Source organism: Candoia aspera, chromosome 11 (assembly GCF_035149785.1).
Source record: "Candoia aspera isolate rCanAsp1 chromosome 11, rCanAsp1.hap2, whole genome shotgun sequence".
NCBI classification, from domain to species: domain Eukaryota; kingdom Metazoa; phylum Chordata; class Lepidosauria; order Squamata; family Boidae; genus Candoia; species Candoia aspera.
Genome location: NC_086163.1, coordinates 24679307 through 24703397, shown reverse-complemented (window position 1 = coordinate 24703397; position 24091 = coordinate 24679307). Strand labels below are relative to the sequence as shown.

At 36.8% G+C, this 24091-nt stretch overlaps 1 protein-coding gene across 1 annotated transcript in view; it reads left to right on the top strand.

The window, feature by feature from the left end:
* Window positions 1-24091, top strand: part of ANKRD11 (ankyrin repeat domain containing 11) — a 139487-nt gene that overhangs the window by 6503 nt on the left and 108893 nt on the right. The window contains exon 2 of the mRNA XM_063313112.1: window positions 10509-10588. The gene's annotated coding sequence lies outside the window, so the exon portion shown is untranslated. The remainder of the gene's footprint in view (window positions 1-10508; window positions 10589-24091) is intronic.

Below are 24091 nucleotides of genomic sequence, written 5' to 3'. Positions count from 1 at the left end.
AGTTTTGTAGCATAAACTACACCTCTATGTGTAGTTTATAAAATGAGAACACCCATGTAGGATTGTGTTCTACTTACGTGAAATAGTTTAAGCAGAAATGCAGATTTATTACAGGAAAATGGTAGCAGGGAGTGGGGGAACTAGTGTGGAAATAATGAAAGCATTTGTTGCATCTTTCACTCAAATCAAGAGCTATAAATACATAAGAACCCTCCAGGACTCAAGTGAAGGCCTGCATGTTACTCGCCAAGGAGCCAAGCAAACGCCTCTAATAAGGCTGCATGTAGGACTAGGAGGCAATTGGACTATCCTGCTTATATCCCCTGGCAACTGATGTTCAGGGGAAGATTGTTTTTGATTCTGAGAGAGAGAACATCATACAGCTATCAGGACTGGTAATTCTTAATAGCATTCTTGTCTAGAACGTGGCTTTTTTTTTTTGTCTGTTTTATAAAAGTAGATTCTACCATTCTGGTTCACAGTTAAAAATACAAATCCATGGCAACCCTATTGTGTTATTATATTTAGTCCTAAAAAAGGTCACTTGCCTTTAGATTTTGGAGTGCTTTTCCCAGTTAACATATTGCTTGCTGAAAACCAGTATTGGTTTATTTCCTTGTAAGTCGTATTGTTCACATTTTCAGTAGACTGGTGTCCAAGGTTGCCTTTTACATATCTGTAGTCACTGTTGCTTTGTATGTTTTAAACAATACAATTAATCATGTTTTATATTTGCAAATGTTTTTAGGCAAGCTTTAGATATGTTTTCTGACATTAGTTGTTTTGTATACTCTGGAAGTGTAACTGGAAATGGTGTCTAATTAATGACTGCTGTTCCTTTGGCTGTGACATAGAAAGCAATCATATTCAGGAATTCTTACAATCCTGATATTGGAATTGGGTATTCAGGGGTTTGTTCCAGAGACAGACTGATAGGACAACTGATTGATTGACTGTGTGCCATCAAGTTGTTGTTGACTCTTAGTAACCATGTAGATAGGTTTTTCTCTAGGAGGATCGGTCCATAACATCCTTCAGATTTTCCAGGGTTGCACCCATAGCCACTGTGACTGAGTCCATTCACCTTGCTGCTGGTCATCCTCTTCTTCTCCTTCCTTCCACCTTTCCCAGCATTAGAGCCTTCTCCAGAGAGCTAGGTCTTTGCATAATGTGTCCTGAAGTAGATAATTTGAGCCTGGTCATTTGTGCCTTGAATGAGAACTTTAGGTTGATTTGTTCAATGATCCATTTATTTGTTTTCTTGGCTGTCCACGGTATTCTCAGGATTCTTCTCCAACACCAAAGTTCAAAAGCATCAATACTCTTCCCTATCCTGCTTCTTGAAAGTCCAACTTTTGCTTCCATAGAGTGTCACAGGGAATACCATGGCTTGTACCATTCTGATCTATACCTGTCTAGTTATAGGCACATCACAGCATCTGAGTATCTTTTACAAGACCTTCATTGCTGCTCTACCAAGGGCTGGTCTGTGACGTGTTTCCTGACTGCTTCTTCCTTCACTGTTGTTGGTTGATCCTCAAAGGCAGAAGCTGTCTGCCGCTTTGATAGGACAACTGGGGAGACCTAAATTCAATATTCAGCCATGAAGATCTAAGTCATTACAATTCAGTCCTCCTCTCTTAGGTAAAATTAGCTAAAAGGATTGAACTGAAGATCAACTGGATTAATCTATGTGCTGCATTCTAATCTTCCTAGAGAAGATTTAGTGACTCTTTTTTTATAATAAAAGTGACTTGTAGATTCTTAATTTTAATCTGCTTCTTGAAACAAACTGTACTGGAAATAAGCAAACGAATTCTAATTTCAGATGCTTAATACAAACCATATATAATCTCTTGCCCCTCCTCCTCCTTTGGGACGTGGACTTTTATTGTACTGGAGGCTTTTATTGTATTTTCAACATGTCCTCAGGAGATCCTAGATAAAAGTGTTGCCATTAGTTTGCATTATTACTTTCTGGCGTTCGCGCTGAAGCCTTAGTAATCCAGCCACTGAAAAGGAAAGTCCAAAGTTTGTAAATGGATTTGCATCAGTTATTTTTAGCTGACACATTAGAGCATTGATTTCAGATAAGATCTTTTTGATTGATTTGAGTGTTCCAGAAATCAGTATTGTAAACATTCATATGCAATAAAGTACTTCCTTAAAAAGCATCAGCCACTTTTGTGTTGTTACAAGAAAACAGTATGGATATGCCCATATAGTCAACAAGAGTTGAGTTTGAGGGAAATTTTACCTTACTTTTAAGGCAGGTAACAGTGCCATAATTACTGCTTAGTTTATTATGCTTGAGTTTCTGCTGTGGCTTAGTACAAGATCAGATCGCTGTGTTCAGCATCAGGAAGTCTGACCCAATAGATCTGCTGTAATTGCAGCAATTATCTGTCTCTGAGTAGCAAAGATCTACGCTGCATCCCAGGAATTTTCTTCTCCTAGAAGCCTCATCAGTCAAATGTGAAAGGGCAGTTTTACTGCCCTCAATGAGTCATGTTTGTACTGTCTGGGAACAGGGCCTGAATTCAGTCTTGGCAGTGGAGATAGGGGTCCTGCCACCTGCAGTAAAGTTCTCCATCATATGATAATATTGTTAAGGGAATTGAGTTTTGTGTACAATAGTCAGTTCAGCACCCTTTAAAAAGGAATACTCTATGACCATAATCTGACTCTGTGCCAATTTAAATCACTAAGGGGCTCTATTTGTTTTTTGAAGAAAAACAGAGTGGTTTTAAAATACTGTTTCTGAACTGTCTTTATGAGATGGAAACAAAGTCTTTGTATTTCGTCACGCATAGTAAGTTTATGCAGAAGGAAATGCCTGCAGAGCCCCAGTCCTAGCAATATCATATCATCCTTCTGCGGTGTATTTAGCAGCTTTGAAAACATGTGCTTTCTTTGTTCATGAGTCATGCCTGTTAAAGTTTGCAATACAGCTTATAAGAGGACATGTAAATGCTTTCTGACCAGCATTATATTTTAGATTGCTAAAGCTGACTTTGCAGGGTAAAATCTAGTGGAGCAAACAATAACCCACCTTATTATATAAAGTTTGATTTTCAGAGTGAAAATTCTCAGCTTTATAAAGTCTTCAATTAATTGTGGCAAATCCTGATCTACATTTAAGAAATCTGTCAACGGTCAAGATTATATGGCATAGGTATCTGTGCCCATTTTGATTGTGGAATTGTAGAAGCAATATCTGAGATGGTAGTTTGATCTAAACTCAGTCCAGATAAAATGGAGGTCCATTTCCTGGTAACATATGGATTAGGCTGCTGTGATTGGTGTTCATTGGATTGCCTTTGAAAACTGGAACCTTCAACAGATGCAGCTATATTATGGAGCAGGAATGGTAATGTGAACATTTCCCTGCAGCTTTAAAACAGGTATAATGATTTTTGGTTAATAGTCATATCCTCTTTTCTACCATACAATTTGCCTGGGGATCCTTTCTAGGACCCTATTTTGGCCCCTCTGTAGATAGTAATCGGTGCATAAAAATATTTTTTTAATGGTGGTGATTTATTGTCTAATTGCAATCCTGAGTGAGCCTGGCATGGACTTGACTTTATCGTTCCAACACCTGATGGAGGCCCTTTGACTGTGGCATTTGAACTTTATTTTAATGGTCCTGAATCAGTCTGTTCTGTTTTATTCACTTTTAACAAATCCTTTTATTTGGTTCAGTTTCTGATGAGTTGTTTAGGAATCTATTTCAGGTCTTAAAAGTAAGATTAAAAATCTCAAAATAAACCCTTTCAGATGGTTACACTCACATCTGTTAGTTGCTGATCTGAACTAAAGAATCAATGGATATTGTGACCTTGGCATAACTTTCAGATAATTATCAGGGTGTATGTCAGAAATTTTTCACTCTTCTGTGTGAAATACTCTGCTTGAAGGTTTTTCAACTCCTTTGTGTAAGGAGTAGCCATTTAACCTGTAAGTCCTTGAGCAATGAAAATGTTTTCCAGCCCAAAGAATTTCAGAATTCAAATCATCTTCATACGTAGTTCTGTACCGTATGTTGTTTTGGAAAGCACATTCACTATCTCCTTGTCTTTGATAGGGAAATCACAGCTTTGGTATATTTAAACAGTGTACCTTTTACATTAGTGCTTAAAACCTAACTCTAGCAGTTTGTTCTTAAGCTATTATTGTTCTAAGGCTGTTTGTATGTAATGGGAAAAACTAGTTATGAAGAATACACCTCAAAAATGATTGTGGTAGTTACTTCTTATTTTTGTCAATTTGTGAAATGTATGATGAAGCATTTTATCAGGCATACTGCTCATGTTCCTGTGTTGTGCATGTATTGTTATGGGGTATAATTTTTGCTTGACTGTATTTTGCTTTATATATTTTTCTCTCCTGTTGTTATGGAAACTCAGTCCAACGTAGCGGTGATTGCTAACAAGTGCTAGGTTATATTGCCTTTTTAATGAAGATGTGTTAGTCATGTTGCAGTTTTTTGGCCATGGAATTTTGCCTGTTTGGAGATGTTCTTCACATATTGTAGCATGATTGCAGGTCTTCCAGCATCTTTCAGAATGTAATGTAAATATATTTTACGAGTAGTTCTTTTGGTTACGAGAATTGGATTCCTCAGTGGGTTCTTAAAATTTCCACAGCATCTGTTGAGTGGGCTTGAAATCTTGTATTTTAGATTTACGTAGCTGAGCGATTTTATTAGAGATATTTTACTTCTGTGTTATGGAGTTCTTTTGGAAGATTTTAATATTTTGAAATGCAGAGGTTCATTTTTGTGAGCCTAAAGAAGAAATATATTTTAAAATACATTATAAAGCAACACATGGTTTGTGCTCTGTCATATTGTCTGTCTTGTCCTTAAAAGCTTGACCTTTTTGTTCTTTATTTAAAAGTAGTGCCATATATTAAGGAATATTTATGCTAAAGGGAAATGAATTTCTGCTTATTTCATGTGACTTTATTTACTTCTCTGTAGGAAAAAATGTTAAAATTAAGTTTCTTTTAAAGTGGTAGAGCTCTTATGTAAAATAAGTCAAAACATAAACTTCATGTTCTCATGGACTGACAGAACTGGCCTTATTTCTATTCGTTAGCATAGACAGGCACACTATGGCCTAAAGTGCACAGTTACTAAAACATGGGCATGGAAATAGTCTTGCAACTTGGACTACTTTGAAAAACATCAAGTGGACAATTTCATATTCTGGATGTCCATATTTTGTTTGTGTGATTTAACTAGATACTTCCATGGATTATTTAGGGATGTGTCCTCTGTCTGGCTTGAGCCTTTAGCTATCTGAAAAATTAAGATCTGTAGTAACTCTTGTCCTTGATTCATAGGATTATGGAAAACATGATATAGCAAAACAAGACAATGTGTTATTAAAAACAACATAAGCACATCACTGTAACATAGTCTGGAAACATTTTCAGGAAGCAGGAATTATTTTTCATGAAGCTGTGGGCTGCCCAAATATCTCAGCTTGGGAGCCTTAACATTGGTTGTCCTTGGCACAAACTGATTTAAGTTTAGATGTGACCTAAGATGAGTAAAAACCGTTTGAATAGTTCTTCAAAACTGTAAATGTTGTACACTTTACAGAAAATAATATCTACATAAAAATAACACAGTTCCCATTTCCTCCTGAATTTGGACACACAACCTACTTGACCCTAGACTTGTTTTAATGGGTAAGTCATTTTTCAGAGAGCTTTTGCATAGCTTTTCATAAAGCAACAAGTATAAGAAAAGAAAAATGGTGAGGGCATTTCATAAAAATGAAAATAGTGATATACCTTAAACCAAAACAAGAATCAGGGGAACTTGTTGTCATCCTTAATTCTGAGGGTCATTTCCATTTTTGTAAGGAAATGATATCTAAGGGAAGACATGATGGGACTCACTGAAGGTACCCATTGCCTGACACCCCTGACACCTCCCCCCATTGTTCTAAATGCTTTCCTCTTGATGGTAAGATGTCTCTAGAGAATCACATTCTTGTGGGAATGTTCAAAGTCCTCTGTTTCTTTTCCAGCCTAAAAATAGCTGACAGAAGAGAGATTGGCTTGAATTAAGCAAGTTCCTTATATATTGCCAAATGCTTCTGTGCATGCAAACCTTGGCATTCTCCTTGAATACAGCTAATATACTGCACTGGAGAGTTTCTGAGAGCTTTCTTCCTATGCGTGGGAGTGCCTTGTTGGGCGCATAATGGCAGCAGTGGGGCCTGAGAGTACTGTGGCCCATTCATCACAAGAGCAGGGCGTAAACTACCATGGCTGTGGGCAAACTTTCCCATAGTCCTTTGCTTTCTGCATATTATCTAAATGGTAAAAACATTTGGCTTTCTTAACTTCATAGTTTCCAGCTGCATATTCTTTTTCTGGTTTCGAAGCAGCCGCCAGCGTAAATCAGCAATTGTCATAATTGTTCGACTGACGGATAAACAAAAATAAGAAAGCCAACATTTGAGTGAGCTTATGTATTAATTTAATATTAAATCACAGTTGAGGAATATTTTGGAAGTGATCTGATTGCTTTTTAAATTGTATCTTTTTCATCCTTTCATACAACTCATTTAACAATACATGGTTGTTTTAGTTTTTTAAACCAAAACCCCAGCATATAGACAGTTCTGACGTATTTGAGAGAGTACATGGGGCTCTGGGAGGATTCTGGCTGGCTACTACAGAGAGAAGAGTATTTGTTCATTTAAATGGTTTAATGGCTATTTAAGATTCATATTGCATCCTTTCTGCTTTGGTATCACTCATTTTTTGAGAGTGCGAGAAATTAAACAGGATGTACCAAGAGTCAGGCCCCATAGACAATTCATTATATAAATTACATTAAATATTAGAATTGGTTGTTGTTTTCTTCTAAATTCTTCCTTACTTATTTGGTGTATGACCTTTGAACATTTCTGAGTACCTTAACATTTTCTCTGAAAAAATTAATAAAACATTGTGATTGGCCTATGGGGCTTGATTTTGGTACCCCCTCTATATAACCAACCTTGTGAAGCTTTATATAGAGTGTTTCTGTATTTTAGAATCATTAATTTCTTAAGCTCTCTTTGGAGGAAGAGATCGTCTGTTGAAATAATCATCAGACCATTGCATGTTCCCAGTCAATCATTCCTTTTGTTAAAACTTACAATTCCTGCTAGCTGAGAGACAATTTTTATCTTCAGTGGGTGGTGAAGAAGCAGAGAACCTTGTGATGTACCCTGAAGTGAGTGAGTACTGTTAACACCTAAAGAGGAATCTACACCATTTTGGACTTGTAACATGAGTGTGAACAAATGGTAGTTAATTCTGTATCATGTTCAGTGCAAATTAGTAGATTTCAAGCCCATTAATTATTCTGTAGGTTTCCTGGAAATAGCAGGTGTTTTCTTTTATCAGGAATATGGGAGTATATTTTAATAGCAGTGTTGTCCTTTGTAAACAGGCCATTGCTTTGTGTTGTATTTCTCGTTAAATAGTATTGCTGTTAGTGTGCCACTCACTGTTTCAGCTTGCATCTTTCTACCATAAGTAAATTGGTTAATGATATTGGATGGCGGGGAAGATGTAGAGGGAGTGGGAAGGAAGAAGCAGAGGGTCACAAGTACTTTGAGAATAGGGTTTAGTTACAATTATAACCAATTCAGTTATCTTGCTTTTTACTTAAAGGTTACATAAAAGCTAGATTAAAATTTTATAAAATATGTAGGATCTTGCAGTTAAAATTCTGATGCGCTTAAGTTTATAACTTTCTGTTGGATCCCAACCTAGTCTTGCTTAGAGTATTTTTTTCCCCATTTCAGGATGTATAGTAGGGTCGCTGGAATTTTCCAGCATCTTCCGTTTGCCGAAATCCTGTTTGCATGTGAAAACAAAGCAAAACAAATCATTCCTAACAAAAGCAGCAATATGCAGTTCCGCGTATGGGCAATTTTTTTCTTGTATGTGGGACAGGAAGACCCCACGTACAAACTTCAGTGAGCAGTTACAACAGAGTAGTTAATGCAGTTAATTTGTCTGGATACTCTTTTCTACTCTTTTCTTTAAAATGGGTATTAAATTATGGGCTGAAGTTCTGAATTTTTATGGTAATCAAATTCTTAACTGAAATCTTAAATTGCCCTACTGGAGATACCGGAAGGGATGTTTTGGTGGTGCGATTAAAATGTCGAACCGGTACCTGGGTCTGGGGTTGCATCCCACCTCAAGTATACAGCTCTTTACCTTGTTTTAGAATATGTTAAGTTGCTTTAAAAGATCATTATTAGGAAAATAAAAATAAAAATCCTGTGAACTTTTTGAAGGAAGTAAGTAAACTCAGATGTAAATATGGTGGACAAGGATGAAGGTTACTTTTGCCATCCCAAAAGTTCTGTGAAGTCGACACCATGCTGCCTGTACAAATAGAGTCAATGAAATGTATCACTTTACTTGCTTCGTTTCATTTCTGTATCACATGCAGCCTCTTTCTGTTTAGAATTGCAAAAGATCCCTGTGGCAGCTCACTGAAATAGAAGTGGTAATATTAGAAAGGCATTTTTCTTTTCAGGAGAGCACTTAAAAAACAACAATCAGGCTCTTTGCTTTTTATTTCAGCATTCCCTCTCCATCTGTTCCTTACTTTACCCTGTGCCTTGAAAGATCATCCACCACCTGTCCCTTAAATGTATCCCTCTTTCTCATATGTTCCCATTTAGATGGCTTGGCATTATTGGTAACATTGTTTTGGTGGCTGCTGGTGTGGTTTTTTATTTTCTGGAGAATGCACTGAAGTGGAATCTTCTGTAATTGTTCTTCTGCTGCTCTCCTGGGTTGGTTTGTTTTGCCTGGTACCCCAATGGTTCATTTTTTCAAATTCAGAGATTACCAATTGAAAATATTTATAGCTCAGGGTTGAACTGTGGGGTCCTTGGTGCTCTCTGAGCCTCGTTGTTCAAGATGTTGCCTAGTCTGGCAATGAAATGTCTGCAAGAAAACAGCGAGGCTCAGAGAGCACCAAGGACCCCACAGTAGAGATTTTTTTACTGTTACATTTGCATTTATGATGTTATTTGAATCAAGCAATCATACAGGACCTACTGGGCATTCCTACAAACTATTTGCCCCCCCCCAGCAGTTTACATTTTAAAAATGTTCTGACTATTGAGAGGGTTGCAAATAAAATGAATAACAAGCATACTTTAAAACAAGAAAAACACTTTAAAATTTCAAGTTTGTATTTGTAAATACCAAGAGTTTTATGACATGAACAAATGATCAGTAGCTTATAGAAGCTGTTTGATTACCTGTTCATATTACTGTTGTAATTGTTTCAGGCTTGTTTTTTTTTTTTAAATATATGTATGTGTTTTGTCTACTGTATTTGATATATTTTTAATTATTGGTCTTGGACTGTAAATAAACTTCAACTTCATATCTGGTTTGACAGCAAGGTATGAACTTTCTCCCTCAAATAAATAGTGCCCTGTTTATGCAGCCAACATGGTTCAGTATGCTTATAACTCTCATTTATTCTCCCAGTGTTTCTGTGATGTTAGATGTGGTTTTCAGATGTGTATTTAAGGCTATTTTTCCCAGTAACCCTTAGTTAATAAGAAACTTCACTGTGTGTTTCTGCAGCCTTAACATTTTATTCTTGGTTATAGTACAGAGTGTCTTGCTTTTCCTCCAGAGATACTTAAGGTTCCCAGGTGGGCTTCCATCCAAAGGGATTTGCAAGACCAGATACGATTAGCCTCAGCTGGTGAACTATATCAAGTTAGACAATTATTCAGATATCCCATTTCATTGCTAAAATGAATACACTCTATGCATTCTTTTGCTTGGTTTATTTTACTAGAGAATGCTGCATGTATGGATGTTGTATGGTAAATGCACAAGTCTCCCTTTCCTAGGCTTGCCTTGGCTGCTTTGACTTAAGAGCAGCCGGCTTCTCTGCAGTTATGAGTCACAGCTTGTTCTAAAATGCTAATATAGACATCAGATATTCCTACGTGTTAGCTGGTAGAATACTGCTTCTGTATTTAAAACTAGCCATAAATAGTTTAATTTTAAAGTGATACCTTTTCTATAGAGGTGGAATATGTGCTAGTTCCTTCATATATTCTTTACATTATCTTGTTTTGGGGGGGAAGAAATTCTCAGAGCAAGCATGATGAGTAAACAAGTTATATAAATTTGTGAATTGCAAATTATCCCAGCCAGTAAACTTGCTAGTGTGCCACCCCCAAACCCCTGTCTTCCTGGTGCTAAAGAGCAGACATAATTCTGTATTATATATGTGTGTGTGTGTGTGTGTGTTTGCACATATACAAAATTTCAGTTGTACTATCCTGTCAAGTATTTTGTGTGTTTGAACCTTTTCTATTAATGGAGTTTTGGAGGAGCTAAACAAAATGAAATGAAAATAGAATTTAAAGGAAGATGTTGTCTATAATTTAAGCCTGCATTTTTCTCTGAAATATTTATGGGGCTATTTTTTTGTCTTTCAGAATATAGCACTGCTTGGGGGACACCCTTTTGTTGGATTTTATCTATGTCCAGCTAACTGCTGCTTTCAGCTATGGAATCGGTAAATATTATGTTATTTTCTTATGCATTTTTTCCTTTTTCAGTGGTATAGTTTACATGAATATGATTTTAAAAAATAGAAGGTGGTTAGTGTTTTTTCATGGCACTTAAATAGAAGTCTTTTTAATGGTATGTAGCTCAACTGGTGCTGGTTTGTAGCACAGGGTAATGTCTTCAGCTTACTCAGAAATCATAATTTTATACAGAATCAAATATAGCAAGCTGCTTTTACCTTCTGAGCCCTTCTGCTAATTGCCGTCTGATGTGAGTTTGGCTGTTCCTTCTTTCTCTCATCCACTTGCCAGGAGTGAGTTATGTGTAAAGAGGTTATATCTGCTAGCACTTGCTACTTGCTGCAAGTGACCAACCAAGTGCCAGATGGCAAGATAGTTTGATGATAGGTTATACATCTTTGGCTGCTGGCTCAGTAGTGTTTTTGCAGAGTACTGTGCCAAAGACTAGTTTTATTCATACATCTGAACAGAAAAAATCATGGTAATGTGTTAAATAGACCCCAAAGATCTTTTCTTTTTTCTAAAGTCTTTGCCAGTTACTATTAAGTGATCACTAACTTGCAAAGTAACAACTGAAATCGCACTTCAGAATATTGAATGTGATTCTTAATGGAGTCCCATTGCACTGTAACAGTCAAACAGCAAGGATGGTGTTCTAATTATGTGTTGTGCTGTAGGTTTGTACCTGATGCGCCTTTCTTTCATCCATCTGAATTTTTGCAAAGGTTATACGTTAACTAACTTTTCAATTCTGACTGAGACTGAGCAATGAGAGGCAAGCAGAGTGACTTCTTAGTAGAAAGGAATGCTCTTTCCTACCCACTTCTGCAGGAATGCTGGTAGATTCATGTCCTTCAACTCAGCTGAAGACCAAAGTTCCCCTGCTGCTTATAGCCTGTGGAGGAGGGTTTGTCATGAGAGTACTCCTGAAGGGAAATATGGCAAGAAACTCCAAATGTTTTAATACAGCGATTACCAGGGTGGTTGTTGGCCTTTTGTTTGTTTGTTATTTATAGCTAGAAAATATTAGTATCTCAGCAACTTTGCTAGGTAAAGGATTGTTTTCCTTCTGCAGCTGCAAAATTCTGTTTCAGAGTATATTCCTACTCTAGTCTATAGCTGGAATAGCTGTTACTGAAAAGCAAGTACTAGAAAATACGATCTGTTACTGAAATTGATATATCAGTGTGAAAGATCTAATTCAGTTAACTGGAGTAATTACTTGAATTTTTTGATTAAGGTTCTAACTGAAGTTGGGTCCATTAAATCATGAGATGTGGTTTTTGGCCCATGAGACTGTAAAAATTCTAGATGACAAATTGGCGGTGTTGGGAAGCCTGTCAGCTGACCATCTATTTCAGTAGTGACATTTTATTGATGGAGATCTCTGTTAATTAAAAATGGTATTTTGCTTTGATGAGCATCAGTTCTTCTCTGTGAAACTTAATAGCAGCTATGTATTTGTAGTGGTGGTACCTAGTCAGTGTTGGCTGATGCTGAAAAAACAGGATTGGTTTAGTAGGCTAGCCTACTAGCCTACTAGCCACTGCTACTGTAGTGCTTCTACATAATTGCCAAGACTCCAGCCTAACTTGAGGAGGCTTTATTTTATATGCAGTAACAATTCTTTTCTCTTTCTAATCCAGTGGAATATTGGAAATAAATTATGTAAAGGCCCTCAGGATGCTGTCTTTTTATCTGCCTCTCTCAGCAGGATAACTGTCTGAAAACTGAACAGGACTGGACCAAATGTTGGGGGTGGGGTGGGACAGCAGAAGAAAAAACGAGTTAAAAATGGGCTAGATCTGGCTGGGCTCTGTGGAGAAAAAAATACCTGAAAAAAAAAATCCCGATTGCATCCTCACAAGAAGGGCAGTTTGGCAGTGGCTCAGAATGTTGCTGAATCCTCCATTATAAGCCCCTTTCCCTCTTCCTTCCTGATTACGAGACTCAGGAGCTATTGTTTAGGGGTTGGTACATGCTTGTAAATCACTGCTGAATGTACTATTTTTATTATACTTTGACCAAATAAATTATAGTTGTTATAGCTTTGACTTTACATAATGGATGTGAATTTTGGCACTCTTAGTGTTTATGCTGTTTCAGACTTTAAAAAGGGCTGGTTAAATGCACTCCAGATAGAATACTTGACTTGCCTACCATTTTTCACACAAAAAATCTGGGTCTTGTAAAGGACCCCAAAAGATGAGTGTCAAGTGCTGTTTTATTACAAGTGTCACTGCACCTATCCTACATCTCTGATGACATGGGGCTTAAATATATTCCTATGGACATAGAAAAGACTTGAAACTATTAGTTAGAGGGTTTACTTTCATTATCTTACAGATATGTCCTTTTGATCGGCCAAGATCCGTTGGATGTGCATACCTGTAATCCTTTACCCAATTCCAATCTACAAGTACTAAAATTTCACTTATTTCTGATTTAGTACTTATTGAAAAGTCTCATGCCAATGATGAATGATAAGGGATAGGCTGTTGGAATGTTGACTGTATACTGACATCTAGGAATTATAGCATGTTTTTAGATTGAATTGGATAAAATACTTTTTCATGCTAGAGTATTGAAAGAGCACTAGCTGTCTGGTGAATTGGAAAGGTGATTCTTGGATGGGGAGTTATTTGCGCATAATGATAGGCTGCAATCAATGGATTCTTGACTTGCTATGAAGGAACGTATTATCAATGAAGCTGCCCTGTGGTTGTAAACGTAACTAGGAAATAAATATGCTCTTGTATTGAGTTGTAGTGAAATACCATAAAATGCAACACAACAAAGTTGTTAGATCTTTGAAGTACTCATCCCACAGTAATAAACATAATTTTATGTGTGCATTCCTTATTTTTAAAGAAGTGTTATCACAGAGTTAGCCAGCTTTTATTTTTTTGGAGAATGCTGTTTTTAATCATTACGATCCAGGACCGATACACTAGAGCTTGATGACTTCAGGGACAAATAATTCTTTTAAAATAATCTTTATTTATTTCATCATATAATAAAAACAAAGTACAAAAACAACATATTAAACTTACAAAGTTACAAACTTATAATGCACACATCTAACACAAACAGACTAAAAAATCAAACATGACAAAAAAGAAGAAAAATAATAAAAAATAAAAAGGAACAAAGAACTCTGATGTATACCAACTGACAGCTGGTATAATTCTCACTGCTCACGATTTTCTGTAGGGAAATTGATAGGTCAAGTCTTCCTCTGAGCAGGAGTGAAATTCAGATAATGGATTCAGCAGTAGAATTTCACAGAGTTTGCAGTGAAATGTAGGTGTAAGATTAAAAGGATGAATATAGTGATGCCTCTAAATAGAAAGTTTCCAAGCTTAAACCCTGCTACATTTTGACTTCCCAAGAACACAGTTATAAAATCAAGGGTAATAGTAAAAAGACAGCTTTACCATGTGATTCAAGACAGAAGCTGTCTTCTGAAAAGCTGCATGTTATAAAGTAAAATGCTTAGGCAAAATGAGACCAAATTATTAGGCTTTTATATTAGCAAATTTACATCTTGGGTACTGACTCTTGAATGATTAGGGAAAAATCGTAATATAGCTTGAGTTATTCAAAACCTTGAGTTAAATTTCAGCTGCTTTCCTGAATATATTTTCAGACATGGCAGAATATAAGGGAGTTTTGTGTGGAGAAAAAATTAAATTTTCTCACATTAAGGTTAGAAATTGTGTGTCTCTGTGGTATGATGCTGAGGGAGAAAAGGTTAATACCTAAACTAGTTTGTGTGAAGGGATGAGGATTGGGAATGGAGAGATGATAGTAGATGCATATTGGCTTGTAAAATCTGTCTAGAATATATTAACTGTGTGCTATAACATATAAATTCCTTTCTCTAGAATAGCTCAGAGTTTACCCACATTGCTGCCATGGGTCATCACCAGAAATATTGTGGAGAAAGCTAATGAACTGAATATTGCTTTCATATTTGCTTTTTGCTGCAATGACTTGCCAGAGTATTTGCTGAAATTTCCCTGTACAGTAAATACTTGGCAAAAATATTTGACAGAGTATCTGAGATACTATACAGTATGAATGTCCTATCCAGCTGTCAGAATCTTTTGCTCACCGTTTGCTTATGCTAAAGATTATTGCCAGAATATATGGAACTTTTTTTTTTTTGCTATAGCAACTTAGCTTTTAGCCAACCAAGAGTGAAGAGAGGGTAAACAGGATGAATTGAAGTATATCAGTAACTCTAGGTTCCTAATTAATCAATGACAAAAATAATGAAATGATTTTGACTTTACCTTTTATTGATGGCCCTTCACACTCTCGTAAAAAAACTAAAATCATATAAAGTAGAAGATCTAAGGCCAAGGACTGCCCATCTGTCTTTGCCAATGGAAAATACTTGCATTATATACTCTTGAGTGTAGTATGTGTACATTTTGATTTAAAGAGTTTTGCATATTTTGCAAAACATAGTGAATTTGAAACATTAGAAGCTCCAAACATTTCCAGCAAGGTTATAACATCTAGGATTGAACTTGGGATGTTTTACACATCTCGGGTATATTGTGTTGGTTAATTGGTAGTTGTTGATGGACACTCTGTCTAAAGTGAAAATGTTTTTTAAAAAGGTTAGCAAACATAGGATCTAGTCATTGCAAATACTTTTTTCAGAAGTGTGTGTGTAGATTAAACTTCCCCAAACTGATACTCTTGAAATATGTCCTGATGGGAGTTATAGTTTGCAAATAAACCAGGGAAGTGGTTAGCATATAAATTATGAAAAGAAAAGAAAATGATATTGAAATTACAAGAGGCATATACTGTATTAATGGAAAGCGCAGCCATACAAAAAGCATTTCATCAATATTATTCCAATTTGTATAAAGGAAGTGACATCTCTCTAGAGAAAATGGATGAATATCTAAAGAAAGAAAATTTACCAAGGATTATAGAGGAGCAGTGACAGATTATGAATGGACCTGTAATAATAAGGGAAGTTTCTGCACAATAAAAAATATTAAACAATGTGCCTGGACCAGATGAAAATAATTTGAGAATCAATGTAGGTTTTACCTAAATGACAGTTAAAAGACAATTAGAAATGTGTTGGACATTTTGGAATATTTGGAGCAACATAATGAAAAACAAAGCTTCTTAGAATGTAGAGAAGGCCTTTGACAATTTGAACTGGGCTTTCTTGTTCAAGGTTTTGGAAGATAAAAATTTTGGAGAGGACTTTATAAAATGGGTAAGATCGATTTACACTTCACAAGAAAGCACAAATAGTTGTTAATGGAGATCTAACAAAACTATGAGATACAAAAAGGAACAAGACAGGGATGCCCATTGTCTCCTCTCTTGTTTATTGGTTCTTGAAATACTGAATAGAGATATACGACAAGATGAGAGGATTGTGGGAGTAAACATTAAAAAAGAAATTTGTAAGTTAAAGGCTTCTGCAGATGAGTTGGTGTTGGTTCTGGAAGATCCTTTAAAGGGAATTGAAACATTAATGGGCAAATTAAAAGAATTTGGTGCATTACCAGGTTTCAAGATTAATAAACAGAAGATGATGATGTTAACAAAGAACGTGAAAATAGAAGATCAAGCAATTGATGAATAAGATGGATTTTAAGATTGAGAAGAAGGTAAAATATCTGGGTATCACTATGACAAATTTGAATTGTACGTTATTTCAAAATACGTTAAGACATGGGATGAAGTTAAAAAAGATACGTTAAGATAGGAGAAATGACAGTGGTCATTGCTGAGGAGAATTTCTGTGATAAAAATGAATGTCTTGCCTAGAATGATGTGTTTGTTTCAGACGATGCCTGTTTTGACAACTGATGCACCAGTTAAACAGTGGCAGAAGGATATATCTAAATTTGTGTGGCCAGGAAAAAATCTCGAGTTAAATATAAGGTGTTCCAAGATGCAAAGGAGAGAGGAGGATTGAGTTTATCTGATTTGAAATTGTATTTTGCAGCTTGCTGTTTTGTTTGGATGAAAGATTGGGTGTTGCTGAGAAATAGAAGGCTTTTGGAGTTAGAAGGACATGATCTGAGATTTGGGCGGCATGGGTATCTGTGGTATGACAAAGTCAAAGTAATACAGATTTTAAAAATTGTTATGTTAGACGTGCCATATTGAGAATATGAATAGATACAAACCCAGGTTGTGCCTGAAAACACTTTTCTGGATTTCAGCACAAAAAGTATTTTATAGAAGAGAAATAATAGACAAACACAAATGGCTAACTTATCATGAGATACTGGAATTTTTTTTTAAGGGAATGTAAAATAAAATCAAGAGAATTGGTGGCAGATGGATATAGTTGTCAATGGTTCTCTTATTTACAATTATTAGAAGGATTTAAACTAGACAAAAGAAATTATGGTTTTGAACATTGTAAGACTGAGTTTGAAATAGGGTTGTGTACAAATGATGAACATGTAATTGCTAAAATGTATAAACTTTTATTGAAAAACAGAAGAACAAGTGAAAGAATGTATGATAAAGTGGGCTAAGAATTTTGGTCATAATACACAGATGGAACAATGGGAAAATATGTGGTTGAAAGGGTTGAAATTTAAATTACGTTATAATCTTAAAGAGAATTTTTATAAAATGATGTATGTCACCAGAGAAACTGTCTAGAATGTATAAAGGCACTTCAAATTTATGTTGGAAGTGTGAACAATAAGAAGGGACATTTTATCATGTTTGGTGGACGTGTAAAAAAGCTAGAAAATTTTGGATTCAAATACATACACTGATTCAGAGGATTTTAAAGATTAATGTACAATTGAGCCCAGAGGTTTTTCTTTTGGATTGATGGATAATCAGTTGGAAAAAAAGTTATTGAACTTTGTTTTTGTATATGATAACTGCAGTGAGAATATTGTATGTACAAAGATGGAAAGTAAATTTATAATTGCACTTACAGCTGCTGTAGAGAGATTCTTTGTATCTTCTTTCTTTTCTATTTTTCTATTACTTTTTTTCCCTTCCTTGCACTTTTAGCTTTCTCTTTGATTTCTTTCTTTTTCTTTATATTGGTTTGTTTTATCTTCTTTTTTAAGAAAACCTTTAATAAAAATAATATAATACAATATAATATATAATTTGCCTCCATAACCAGCATGTTACTTTGATTATGCTGTACTGTATGGGACCCCCGTCAATGAAGTTCTGCTCTTTCCTACTGCTGTGGCTCATACGGGGACAGTGTGTCCATTTTTGGGACAGTTCTGCCTTAAAAATGCAGGGGAGAGGCAGCCTAGACAAAGATACTGTAGCTATTTAGAATGTGCATGGATCACATAAGTGAGTCGGTCTGATTTGGTGGTATACAAATCTGTAAATAAAAGAGGAAGACAATTCTAATGGAGCTTGGTGCAGTGGCCTTTTGCTGGGGGTTATACTGAGGAATACAAATCAATCCCTTTTTATTTTGAAAATGCAATGGAATGTACAGTGCTGCATCTGTTCTGGGACGTTAAATGCCTTTATAGCATACTCATATTTATTTACTCAGGGTGAGATCCACTATGTTCATTAGGGCTTACTGCCTTATAAATGTGCTTAAAATTTCAGCTCTATTCTTGTCCCTAAATATGCCAGTTTGGGTAATGAACACAGACCACCAAATGCAGCAAGAGGATGGTGCATTTAAAGTCAATTCTGTGACAACCGTTACTGTAATTTTGCTAGTAGAGAGCTGGTAGTTGGTGAAGGTGCTGGCCTAGAAACCAAGAGACTTTGAGTTCTAGTCCCACTTGAGGCATGAAAGCCAGCTGGGTGACTTTGGGCCCGTCCCTGTCTTTCAGCCCAACCCACCTCACAGGGTGGTTGTTGTGGGGAAAACAGGAGGAGGGAGGAGGATTAGGTAGTTTTGCTGCCTTGAGTTCTATATTAAAAAAAGGTGGGATAAAAGAGTAATACTACTGCTAATAATAGGAGTAGGAGGAGCAGGAGGGAACCATGAATTTATTTGTTACATGCACATATTTAGGTGGCCAAGTTCTTTAAGAAACACAGAGTACTGTTCTTCATCCAATATATCCGTGTAAATAAAGATTTGGGACACTGAAATGTTACTTTTTAAAGAGCAACCCTACCTCTGCCAAGTCTGTTTTGAGTAGCAATGACATTTACAGCTTCAATTGATTTTAACATTCAATGTTATACTCTGTATCTGAAATCTATAGAGGGAGTGACTTTAGAAAAAAATTGAATACAAAAAGATGATCACTTGCATATATATCCTGGGTTCATATTTAGCCCTTCTTTTCGTATCATCATAGAAAAAGGATAAACCCCTGCACTTTACTTTCCAAGCTGCACATGCCAGAGAGGATTAAAATCATATGTGACAAGTTAACATTTTGGTGACTCATGCTGCTGTGGGTCTTGGGAGTGGATGTGCTAATTTTAGTTCCTTTCTCCAGAGGCACAGCTAGAAAGTGGAAGAATCATTTGGGCCTATTATGTGCATCCTGGGCATGTGCCCAGTGCTGTTGCCTTCTTCGTAGCATTTCTTCTCTTTCCTGACTTCTAAAGTAGCAAGTAATGGGTGAGGATGTTCCCTGTCCATGTGCCTTCCCAAAGCTCTGCTGGCAATGTTAGTAATGTGGGGTTTGCAGCGTAGAGGCTCACTGCCTTGTTGTAGAAGCAAACCTGTATTCTCAAGGCTTGGGATAAGACACACTTCTGGTTCAACCAGTTCCACCTATCGCCACTGAGGATAAGGAATTGCGGATGGGATAGTCGAAAATATTTGGGGTATCTTCTGTTTATGGCAAACTAGAAATGAAAGTTTGTCTCCTGTGCTTGAATGAAGAGGATGGAGTGACTGGTGGTTTGTTTGCCTTTCATGTCTGAGTGCAGTTGCTTTTTCTTGAGGCCAAGAGTCAGCGCTGTGAAAGAGTTTCTATCCTGTGGCCTGACACTGAGAACCAGGCATGGCCATTCTTTGCAGGCACTAATGAGTAGCCTCTGTTTCCCAGAGGAGATGTTCTGCTAGCACTCTAGAAGGACCATCCACTGTCTCCATTTGGTGACATTTTACCTGCCTTTTTGTGTGTAACTAGCAGCGGGGCTCTGCCCTTTGCTCAGTTCTGAAATAAGTAACTAAAATTTTTGGGGCAGCTAAGATGGGAAACATTTTATATCATTTTTAGACATGCATGCATACTCTCTGCTAGATGGAGGAAATGCTCTGATTTAGTTGTCAGTTAAAATGCTTTAAGAAGAAGGAATAGGAAATCAGGTAAACTAGGAGTGGGAGAAGCATAAAAAAGACTGGGAAAAATTGAGAAGGGCTAGAAAGTGAAAATAATGAATTCCTGCTTCAAGAAATATTGTGCATGGAGCCCAAATGAATTAGAGCTTCATGGAAATGATGAGCAAAGAAAGATCTACCTGACGGAAAGGAGCCGGAGCAAAGGAAGGCGGCTGCCTCACCTTGGAACATAGTAAAGTGTGAGGTTGGCACTTGAGAGGGTGGCAAAAAAGAAGTGTTTCAATTAATATAGTTCAGGCGTTCCCAATTTGGTGCTTTCTGGATACGTTAGACTTCATGGCCAAGCTAGGAAAGGATGGCACGTCCCTTTTCAACATGGCCGTAGCTGATTTTACTTGATCCGAAGATGGTTAGCTTAACATGATCGTTCAGGGTTCTTAACAGTTCTGGTTATTCTCTGGCAGTGGTAAACTTATTATTGCAGCCTTTTAAGAAATAGACTTCCTCTTTATGTTGTACAAACAGAATAAAATCCATTTGTTGTACTTAGTCTTTTTTTTTAACCTCATTCTTGCTGTCTTGCCAATATCCTGTATTTGTTTTTCACAGGAAAGCTTTTAACTTTTCTTTAATGCAAGCTGCATTGTGATAGATTCTACTTGTTTTAATGCTTTGTAGTTGTAACACAAAAGTAAATAGATTCAGAAATGAAGCATTTTCCCCCTAATTTTTCAGTTAGGAGAATTATTTTACTCTTGAGATTTTTTCAGTTTGAACCAGGAGGCTTCCTTGGTTTCGCTATTCCCCAGCATGAAGTAAATGTTCACCCTTGCCCCAGGTTGCTGATTATGGGCCGTGGGGTCAGCCGTGGCAGGGAAATTTGCCTGCTATCCTTGCCCTCTTCACGAAGAGCCCCTGATAAGCAGCCAGGGTTCTCCAGGGGGCCCTTGGATTAATCAGCTTAAATTGTTATGGTATGATTTGGTTCAATATAATTTCAGTCCAGTTGTTAATTAAGAACAGGTGATCTGCTCAAACAGAATTAAAAAGAAGGCACCATTTTTGCTTGTTATTTTTTATAATTACTCAAATTTATTAATTTTTAAATCAAATGTGACATTGTGTGACTGTTTACAGAGAGTGATAATTGAGCATGTAAACATTGTTGGCAAAAATGGGCTATTGGTGCATAAAGCAAAGCTTGGATCTGTAATGTGGATTTTTTAATTTATTTGTAATTTCCTCTGAGTAGTTCAAGGCCAAACATAGGACTGTTTTATTCTCACAACAGCCCTATGAGAAAAAGTTGAATTGAGAAACAGAGAGACTGGCTCTGTATGCACAGTCACAAGCTTCATGGCTGGGTATGATTCTCTGGTCTTAAGTCAACATTTTAAGTACTGTGCTGGCTTGCCTAGCAATTTAAAGAACTGTAGGCATTTGGCTGTTGACAATCTAGAAGCATCTATAATTGTTATTTTTTGTGTGTGTGTGATTTATTCTGTAAACTTTATACAGGAGATAAAATTATCTTTGCTGTAATAACTCAGCAGTTTTCATATAGTACTATTTAGGTAGAGGATTTTATTTAAAATGCTTGCAAATATTAATACAACCATTCATGACATCACTTATATATACCTCAAAGCAGTTTGTATATGTTACATTAACAGATTGTGGCATTTGAGTTTTTCTTTGGATGCAGTGATGTACCTCTGGTGCAATGAAGTATGTTGCAGTTAATGTATATGGTACATCTAATTGATGCTGTTCCTTGCATCAGCCATCGTTAGTGCATCTTGTCTGAAAGTTCAGTTTGAGACATATGTTAACATGAGGCCAACTAGAGAGGTAAAATCAGAATGTTATTCAGTAATTAGTGTAATAACAATGAAGAATTTGCCAATAAAGCACTGTAAAATGGAGCATGATTGAAACTACTTATTCACAGGCCCAAACATGTCTAGAGCCACAGCAGAATAGTGAATGCAAAGCATGAAGCTTACAAACAGCTAATATTTTGGCAAATGCAAGCCTGCAAATACTTAGGTTAGAAAGAAAATTGGGTCTCTCAGACTTGATAAGACTCATTTGAAAGCCATTTGTGTTTAAACTATTGTCTAACCATATTAATGTCCAACCATAAAAAAGCAATGATACATTGGGAGTAGCATGTAATGTTGAAATGCTGCAAGTCTAAATATTACCAGTTTGTGGAGATTCCTCTTTCTTCATTTAAGTCAGGTTGGCTAATTTGGTGGAAAGAACTTGGCTTTGGAATCTCTATTTTCCTGTAGGTGGGAGAACATCCCTAAGAAGATTGAGTTAGATTTCCTGCTTTATGATGATACAGATTTTGGATTGGTTTTGACATAGCAGCAAGCAGTGTAAAAGCAAACATTACTTGGGAGTTCTAGGGAATGTCAGCTCAGCACCTATCCGGATAGACAGGTAGGGCACCTCCAGGTCTCTCCAAACAGGGTTTGAGATGATATGAGAAGCAGGTTTGCAAGCCTCAGTAGCAGTGGGTGGGACCCAGTGAGACTAGCAGTGCCCTCACCAAAAAGCAAACATTGTAGTACACTGGAGGTATTGGAATCAAAAGATTTAAGTTTATACAAACATAGTAAATTGGTGCCTGTGTTGATCAAGTCAGGTATAAATTTCAAATACCAAAGAACATTCTGGTTGAAAATTCAGTGTTACGATTATTCCATAATTATCCACACACTAGTCCTTAAGCACCAAAAATGCCATAAACGTTCACTAGTATGGAGGAGGTATCAGACAGATTTTTGCAGTAATTATTGTATTGATCCTTATAAAGGAATTTAACAACATAAAGTTAGTTCAGAAGATTGTTGAAAGGGCCCAAAATCTGAAAAGGCCCAGAATGAAGAGAAAAAACGATTATTTTATCTGAATCATATGCTGTTACTGAAACTGTAAAAATTCTTTTCAGAAGTTTTCAGTTGTGTTGAATTCCTAATTGTCTGTTTTGATTATCCTGGAAGTGTTTTGAACTTGAAATGCCTGCAAAAGGTCTGGAACAACCTGTTTCAAACATGAAACAGAGCATTTTGCAAAACTTTTAGACTGTATACCTGTCTGGGCATGGAATGCCTTATTGCTGATGATGCCTGTGTAAGCTGCCATGAAGTCTTTTCAGCTAAAGAGCGGGGCAAAAAGGATTCCATTTATTTATATTTATTTTACAACATTTCTGAACCTCTAAGTAGAATATAAGAGCAAACCAAAAAAGTAGAATATCTCACCCATTAAAAACAACATATTGTACTAATGACAGATATTCCTAATTGCCTTGGGGAGCCAATCCTGCCTACTGGGGGGTTGTATTCCATGATGTGAGGGTTGCTGCCAAGAAGGCCCATCTCCCAGTCCAAGCCTCCTTGAGTTAACATGGGGATTGGATTCTTAACAGGTCTTCTCTCGAGATGAACGTGTTCATACTTGGCAGAGCAGTAACTGGTATACCCTGCTGCCGTGCTGTACAGGGCGTTAGAGGAAATAACCAGCACTCGGAATGTATGTGTGCACGTATTTATGGATAGGTGGATTCATTTCGTTTATATACTCTGTGCTGCAGTAGTCCAGTTGTGAGGTGATTAGGGTGTGGGTTATGTCCCGAAGGTGTTGTGGCCTAAGGAGGGTAACACTGGCACACACCATGAAGCTGGGCACTCTTGGTACAGCCTCAACCTGTTGATCAAACAGGAGCTGTGAGTCCAAAAGAGCCCCCAGGTTATGCACCAGATATGTTTTTGGGAGGGGGGAGGAATACCAAGGCCTACATTAATAGATAGTAAATAAACAAATCAGACTAAAATCTGAAGTAGGAAATTCATTGTATTGCAACATACTTTGTATTAGGTATAGATTGTATAATATACTAACATTTCTTTTTCTTTTGAAAAGCTGAGAGTGCACAGAATTCACCTTTGATATTTTAACGAATAGATAAAGCCACACATTCCCAGTGTGTTTGCATATTTGTGTTTGTGCATGCCTGCAGTTTAAATAGGCTTGGTTCTCTTCCTTTCCAGCTGCAGTTTAATGCTAGCTTTTATAAATCCCCCCAGGTCCACGCCCGGATCTGTAACACATCCAGTACCCGGATGCATTGTTTAAGGTCCTGCGTTACGTGGAGATCAAAGAGTCGTTCGACCGCATCCCCTAACATCTGAAGCGGCTACAATCCTGGGCATCCCTTCCGGATCCA